Source organism: Rhagoletis pomonella, unplaced genomic scaffold (genome assembly GCF_013731165.1).
Source record: "Rhagoletis pomonella isolate Grant_MI unplaced genomic scaffold, Rhpom_1.0 Rhpom_scaffold_00004, whole genome shotgun sequence".
NCBI lineage: Eukaryota > Metazoa > Arthropoda > Insecta > Diptera > Tephritidae > Rhagoletis > Rhagoletis pomonella.
Window position 1 is genome coordinate 33,371,987 of NW_023458558.1, and position 8,376 is coordinate 33,380,362.

The window sequence follows — 8,376 nt, forward strand, 5'->3', positions numbered from 1 at the left end:
ATAAGATTTCTACTCCTTAAAAGTACTGCATAGTACCCAAAACAATTTTGGAAATATTTAACTTACATCCACATCAAAAAATACTTTTAATACTCACACTCTTGCTAAGTATTTGGTCAAGCTTCTCCTTCAATTTGTGTTGTGCATCCTAATGTTGTAACTTACAACTTTAAGCCGCCTTCGGACGCCGAATGATTCTAAAGGAAAGACTTTTCAAGGCAAAACATCCTCAGACTATTACCATTGCCTGGCGATGGCCAACCGCTACAATATGATTTGAATGTCTGTTTTTTTTTGCCAAAACTAGCTATTGAAAATAGAAATTCATAAAAATATTTCACAAGAGAGTTTGATAAATAATAGAAAATTTTTTTTTTAACCAGTCTAATATGTATACCAACTGAAATATATGAGTACCTTAAATGATAAAATTTCACCGAAAAAAAAGCAAAAAGAAATAACAAATTAAATACTAAATATACTTTGGTTGAATGATATATTTTCATTTGAAAACAAAAAACTAAACGACTCTACCAAAAAATTCGTTCACTAACTTAATTCTTCTCTCACCACCGTTCAGTGGTGGGCTTCTTCTGTCTGCTATTCAAACAATGTAAGACACCAAATTGAAATTTTTGGCACAACAAAAAGTCAGTTTGTTTTATCTATTGTCAAGCAAGTCAAGTAACAAGTCATAAAAAGTCATAAAATGTTACAGCAAGCCATATAAGTGGGTATGTAAGGATGTATATATGTTTAAGTAGATACATACCACTATTTTGTTGAACATAAAGTTGTTGTGAATATTATTAGCGTGGCGTTTTTGTTTAACTTTTAACGGTAACATATTAAACAAACGATACATCTATCTACATATGTATAAATGGAGTGAAGCTTTAAAAAAGTAAGTTTTTTTTTGCTTAAAAAATATAAATACATATGTACATATGTATACTTATTATAACGAAAAATCTTAACTTACGCTGCAATGGGAATTTTCAATATAAAGTATCATGACCTACATACATAGACATGCCTACAAATAAAAATATGTATCCACATGTATGTTATGAAATTTTGCACATGGATGTACATATGTATGTCCCTAGAACAAAATATATATATGTATATTCCTACTTGCACAAAATGCCTAAAAACTGCGAGTTTGTTGCTTAAGTCTTTTGTATCGTAGTGTTTTACTGTCGCTGCAGCTAACCTAAGGTAGCAAAATGTACACCGTTGCAACCGTTGACAAATATTATATATTTATTGCTTTGTGTCATCAATGCCATTTCATTGCCTTTAAGTATATGCCATTTTCCGCCCCGCACAACATTTGCGCTGCTTATGTAGTCTGCATTAAAGTTTCGCTGCATAATTTGCGCCGTTTGTTCCTTTGTTTATAAACGAAAACTTTGATTTATGTACTTGATGTTTCTTTATAATTGACAACAGATTATTTTACTATTTGCAGGGACAACATAAAGCAATGAAATTTATCTGCCTAAATGTGAGAAAAGCATATCTAGCTGTCGGCCTTCCATTTTAATGGTCTTCAATAATTTGTTGGTTTTCATGTTTAACAATTGTTCTTGCTGCTGCCGACTTTTTACTTACATTTTATTAGTATAATGATTTATAGACCGATTTTCTTAAGTACAAGGTAATGATGCTCTTTATGTTGGTGGCACTGTGGCTTAGCTAAACCTTATTAGAAAGATTTTAAATGCGCTGATGTAGGAGTGAAGTGGTACTTAATTTACGAGCCAGTACGTTGATATTAGTCCAGGGAATAAAAACGAACATACATAAAGACAAGGTACATACTTAAAAGAATAAGTGGTCATATACCACGTATTTATTGATTAATTAACCTGATAAAAACTTCTCTTTTGCCTCACCAACCTTTCGTCTCTTAGTGCTAATAAAAAGCTATATTTTTCTCTTCTCCATTTTGCGGTTGGAAATAACCGAAACCATCCCCATCTATACAAAAAGTTTGAAAGAATCCAAAAGCGTGATTCATATACAAATTTTTGATTGCAAATGTTACTTGAAACTTTAAACTTGATACTTGTAGTTTATATATATATATTTTTTTTAAACACAGCCCAATAAAATTGCGATCCTGCCTTTCTCTTGCAGAGAAACTATACACATATGACTAAATATCAAAAAATCAATGAAGTTAGTTAAATTCAACTAGCTGCAATTTCTTTGAATTTTGATAGTACTAGGAGTCCAGTTACTGCCGAAATTCGCCCGGTTTTATAGTTGCTACATACGTAATCGTTCTCCTATTAGTCTTTGCGTTCACCTTCGTGTTCGTTTTAGTCGCTGTTTTCGTAAAGATCTTTGAAACGTATTCGTAATAATATTCGTATTTCACTTCGTATTCGTCGCCATATTTTTCTTTGTATTAATCTTCGACGTCGCTGATGAATTCGTATTCGGATCGTATTCTTATTTACATTTGTTTTCGTATTAATCTTCTTATAAGCCTTCATATTCATTTTATCCGTGGTCTTCGTATTTTTTGTCGGATCGCTTTCGTATTCCTTCGCCTTCGTATTAGTCTTCGTGTTCGTCATCATATTCTTCTTCGTATCTATTTATTTTTTTGTCTTCGTATTCATCGCATCATCTTAGTATTCGCCCTCTTCTTTGTATTCCTCTTGCATTCATATTAGTTTTCGTGTTCATCATCGCACTCAAATTACTCTTAATATACACCATCGTATTCATCTCCGTCGTCGTATTCGGTCTACGTATTCGTATTCGACCTCGCCTTCATTTTTGTGTTTACCATCGTATTTTTGTTCATATTCATGTTCGTATTCGTGTTTGTATTCAAATTTGTGTTCATATACGCCTTCATATTTGTCGTCGTCGTATTCGGTCTACGTATTCGTATTCGACCTCGCCTTCATTTTTGTGTTTACCATCGTATTTTTCTTCATATTCGTGTTCGTATTCGTGTTTGTATTCAAATTTGTGTTCATATACGCCTTCATATGTGTCTTCGTACTAGTGTTGGTCTTCGTATATTCTTCGTATTCGCCTTGCAACTCGTACCTGCATTCATTTTCGTAATCGTCTTCCTGCTCTATAAATCAATCGTCATATAGAAAAATACCTTTCCAATAAGGTTTTTTGGTTTCAAAATCGGTCTAATAGAATCACTAACAAAAGCAGATAAAATCTATGTTACACTCTTAAAGTACATGTAAAAGTACTACTAAAGAGTGTTTACTTTATAACTAAAATCTGTGTAAATATACGCCTAAAATGCTCACGATTTGATTTTTAAATATGAGCCTTTTAAAATATACACATAAAGATAGACATGAAACATTTAAAATTGCAAATATTTTGAACGACAAAATAAATTTTTTACTAATAATAAACATTAAGTGGTCATATTTCATTATTTCTAAACATTCTATGTGTAATTTTTCTCTACGCGACAAATCTTGTATGTAAAAGTAAACAGCAAAGTTTAATTTTATTAAGGCGGTGTGTAAATTTGCCCACATTAGGAGAGGAAACTGGTTACCTCTGTTCATGTGCATAAATAAAAAAAAAAAGCTTTAGACCGTAGCTAGTAAATATATATGTTCTGGATCTTATTTAAAGTTTTGGGTAACGTGGTAACGATAACTTAGGATGCAAAGAAACTGGATCTACATATAACCGATACCATGATTTCATGTATCTAATACAAAAGCTGCTTCTTGCTTCTGACATGATTCTAACAGATACTTACTTACAAGAATTACCGAAAAAGATGAAGAAACCTAGGCAAAGACATAACCATCAAGAGAAAATAATAAAATACAATCAGTAAATATTTTAGTAAGATAACAAGTTTTCGAGTCATCGATAACTATTATTTTGAGGTTTATTTCCTCAAAGTCTTTTCATAATACCCAAAGGCCTGAATAAATTTTTTACGTGCACATTAACATGTGAAATTTATCTATCCGGTTGAGTAAAGAGCCATTTTATGTGTATGTTTTCAATTGCTTTACTATCGTAAAGGGAAGAACCCTTAGCCCGCTTGTGAATTCAAATTGCATTATGTTTACTGCGAAGATGCTCTTAAAGAACGCCTGGCGCTTTCTGATAGGGTCAAGTACTTCGGCTTGATTTTTGACAGAAAGCTGTCGCGGAAGCCTAATATCGAATAGTGTTCCTCTAAATTGCAGCAAAAGGGTAAAAGGTAGGAGATAGGCCTTTCTCCCAAGGGGGTTTCCTGGCTCTATGAAACCATAGTCGAGACTTATATTTTATGGAGACTGCAGGAAACTAAGAGCTATCTCCAAGAAGAGATATGGTGGAAGTTTTCTTGAATACCTGTGAACTTCTCTTGGAAAGATATGCCTCGGTTCAACTCAGCAAACGCTAGATAAAAACCAGCGCATGTGCTATTACGAGGTCATTCTGACCGAGGGTGGACGGTGGGAGGTCTAGGGTTACTCTTAGGTTTGCCAAGTCGGATATCTCGATCCTAGTGAGTGTATTGACAGGCCATTATCATATCGGGGTTCATGCAGTGAGATTAAGTATCTTACTGGACTCATTTCGTCGAAACTGTATGAAGGATGCCGATTAGAAATCATCTCAGCATTTTCGCCTAGACTATCCAGAATTTTGCTAGATTGCGGCTTAGGTACTTAGGTTCATATGTTTTGACAAATCCGGTGGAGCTCTTCGGGATTAAGATTTGCTGCCTGCGAAACTTCATTCTCGGCACTCAGTGATTCTCGCTCTAACTTTACAGTTGCCGCCAGAAAAGTCTGCCAATTGGCTCATACCCTGCCATATTTCAGAGTGAGGTCTTTGCAATCGAAGTCTGTATTTGCAAATGTCTTCGTAGAAGAACAAATGGGGCCAGAATAAATATAGTGTCGGATAGTCAGGCAGTGTGCAAGGCCTTAGACTCTTTTAAAATGGCATCAAGGCTTGTAGACTCTTGAACCACCTGGGTGTCCACAATAACGTAACACTAAGTGCTAAGTTTCGGGACATGAAGTGTTTGAAGGCAACAAGGCTGACTGTGTCGCAAAGTGTACAGCCGAAATGCGCATGCATGGTCCGGAGCCAATATGCAGCACATCTAAAGCATACACTGCAGAACTATTTAGAAGCAGGGAATAATTTAAGATTGCTGCCCACTGGTGGAAAGAAATAAAACAAGCACACTGCAAGTTAAGGTACCATTTGAATCAAATTGGGCTTTCTGTGGAAACGGACTCTGGGTTTTGTGGGCTGGTGAAGGAAACCCCAGAATATATTTAATCTATGTGCCTGCCCACGAAACATGAATCGTACACTGATCCACCTTGGCGAATGAATATGGCACCGTACAAGTGCTTAGATTTTCGAGTAGCCTAAGGTAGGAGTGATTACAATTAGGGTTTTTTAATATTATGTCGCATAAGTCTGTACAGTAAAATTAATTGTTATACGCAGTTAATTTGTTTTTATTGTACTAGCTGCGTTTTAGTTTTACTAAATGTTAAGTTATCCACATTTTTAATAAATTTGACATTGAAAAAATATCTGTGGCAACACTGATCACAAATGGCCAACTTCCATGGGCTATGTGAGCCTCGTAACAAGGGACCACCACCTAAACCTAACGTAATAGGTTAATAATGTCGAACTTTTTATTAAAATTTGTGGAATTTATCCAAGTTCTACATACATTTTAAAAATTTAATGCTATTGGGTTTGGAGCTTTTTGGCCGGTTATATTGAATAAAACAAGTGTTTACTTCTTCTCCTACGCGTTTCGACGCATATTCGCGTCTTCTTCAGGGAGTCTATATATTTATAAATACGAAAAACGTATTAATAACGAATAGTTATTACAAGGAGCAAATAAGACAATACAAAATAATTTAACACTAACTACACTTACTTTAATATTAAGCAATAAAATTATCACAACATAAATTAAACATATTTAAAAACATTAAGACACGTTAAGCAACACTGCACATCCTTCATCGTTAAACCTCAGACATTGTGTGTAGTTGCAGTCGCATATGCACAGTTTATATTATCTACGTCTTCTTTGAAGTTCATTGCTTCAGTTATTTTTTGTTGTATGTGCAACCCTTCTAATGTCATCCTTCTTCTCGTTCTGTTCTCCACGTCCAAAACCTTTGCATTGTCAAAATCAGCTGTATGTTTGTTTTCCGTCAGGTGTTGCGCTAATGCTGTGGTACTCTTGTTGTTTTTGGCGTCTAGCTTATGTTCGTTTATTCTCGTTCCAAGCGATCTCTTCGTTGTTCCAATGTAAACCTTGCTGCAGTTTTCTCCTTCTTTGCCTTGACATTTTATTTCGTAGACTACATTGTGTAGTTGTTCCTTACCAATTTTATCTTTTGGTTTGGTATAAATGGCTTAGATAGTGTGATGTGGTTTATGTGCATAGCTTACGTTGTTGTTTTTAATAATTTTGCGTAGTGTTTTGTTGTCCGTAAGTTTAGGTATATATGTGACGCCTGTGTATATTTTGCAATTGTCTTCCTTTGTTTTTGTATTGCCACTTTTACATGTGATTTTGTTTGCTGCTGCTGTTAGTAAGCTTTCTATTATTTTGTTAGGATACCTGTTTTTCCATAGTATGCTTCTTATTTTTCTCTTGTTCTGAGCCATGAACTCCTGGTCACTCAAGGAGTTAACTTTGTTTATAAAATTTATAGCCGTGTTTCTCTTTTGAGTCCATGGGTGGTTGGAATGGTAGTTGATCATCCTTGAGGATGCTACGGCTTTGGTGTACCAATTAGTTTTTAGTTAGGTTTTATTTTTATATATTTCTATGTCTAGGAAGGCTAATTTGTTATCTTTTTCTTTCTCCAGGGTGAATTGTATTTTTGTATGTTGTCTATTAAATATTCTTAAAATCTCTTCCACGTCCTTCATCTTAACTACGGCGAATATATCATCTACATATTTGGTTATGTATTTGATATATATGTCAGTCTCTCAGCTCAATAATGCTGTCGTCAATAATTTTGTCTAAAACTATGTCCGTTGGCGATAGAGGATTACCCATCGGCATACCATAATCTCGCTGGTAGTAAGTTCCATCGTACACAAAGTAATTATTTTCCCTCAGACAAAATTCTAATATCGTTATAAATTGCTTTTTTATGATTTTTGTGTGTTTTTGCAGACTCGACCACTGCTTAATTATTGTGTTGATTGCAAAGTGAATGGGTATATTTGTAAAGAGGGAAACGACGTCCAAGGATATGAGAATTTCATCATCATCAATATGCAAGCAATATGCTCCAAACCCAATAGCATTGAATCTTTAACCTTGGCCCACGGAAAATAATTTTAAAAACTTAGCATGAACAATAGTTTTATTAAAAATTAACAAAAAAAAACTTGAAAATCATTGTAAATATTAAAAACAAAAATACCATTAATTAAGTTTTGATTGCCAGTATATGTATATCTCGAAAAGGATTTTTTGGTAAAGTATACATATGTAACAGTATATGTATTTATGTTCAGCGATTTCAAATAAGCCAAAACAAACTTTTTTTAAGGAAGCATTTTTTTGCTAGTCAACTACAACAATTTCTCATTGAACAGATGAGTCATTAAAGCATTCAGTGGAAACTTATTCATCCGTGATGCTCCCCTACTATTTAATGCAGGTCATCTTCAAACCAAAACTGCAACTTAAATGTTAAAACACTAAAAAAAAAGCAATGGCGTTAACACCTTTGTGCCGTAGGCTACTTCAACTTCTTGTGTCATTAATGGATTGAGCGCTCATTTGCAACGACTAGACCATTTAGTTGCATGTGCAGTATTTAATGGTGAGGCTAAGCACATAACGAACAAAATCCAATAAGAGTTTCCTTTCTTCATGGGTTTTGTGTTCGCTTCTACAAGCAAAAACCGACCAATCAGCACGACGCGAATTCCCCTACGGCATTTGTACTTTTATTGTGCCTTTGTTGTTTTAGTGCTGTGCTACTGTTACGATGGCACAACCGCTTTAAAAGTGGTGCATACGCTTATGAATGAAACTTGTTTTTCACTACCATGTACCTGGGGCGGTTGTGATGAGTCTTTAGGAAGTGAATACTTTTAAAATTGAGAAGTTAAGGAGACGAGTGAATGATATGTGTTTAAGAGAAAGGCAACAAATTTTAAGAGAGCGCGATCAGCAGGGAACGGATTTTATGGAAGTTGCCTTTTTCATGCTAAGAGACAGAGTAGTATTGAATAACTGGTCTATTCTGTTTACAATCGGTAAATAAAGTTACTGTCTAATTTTAAACCCTTTCCGAATGCCGTGTACTCTTGTAACCGGTAAATTTTGTTACCATGGCATAAGCTGGT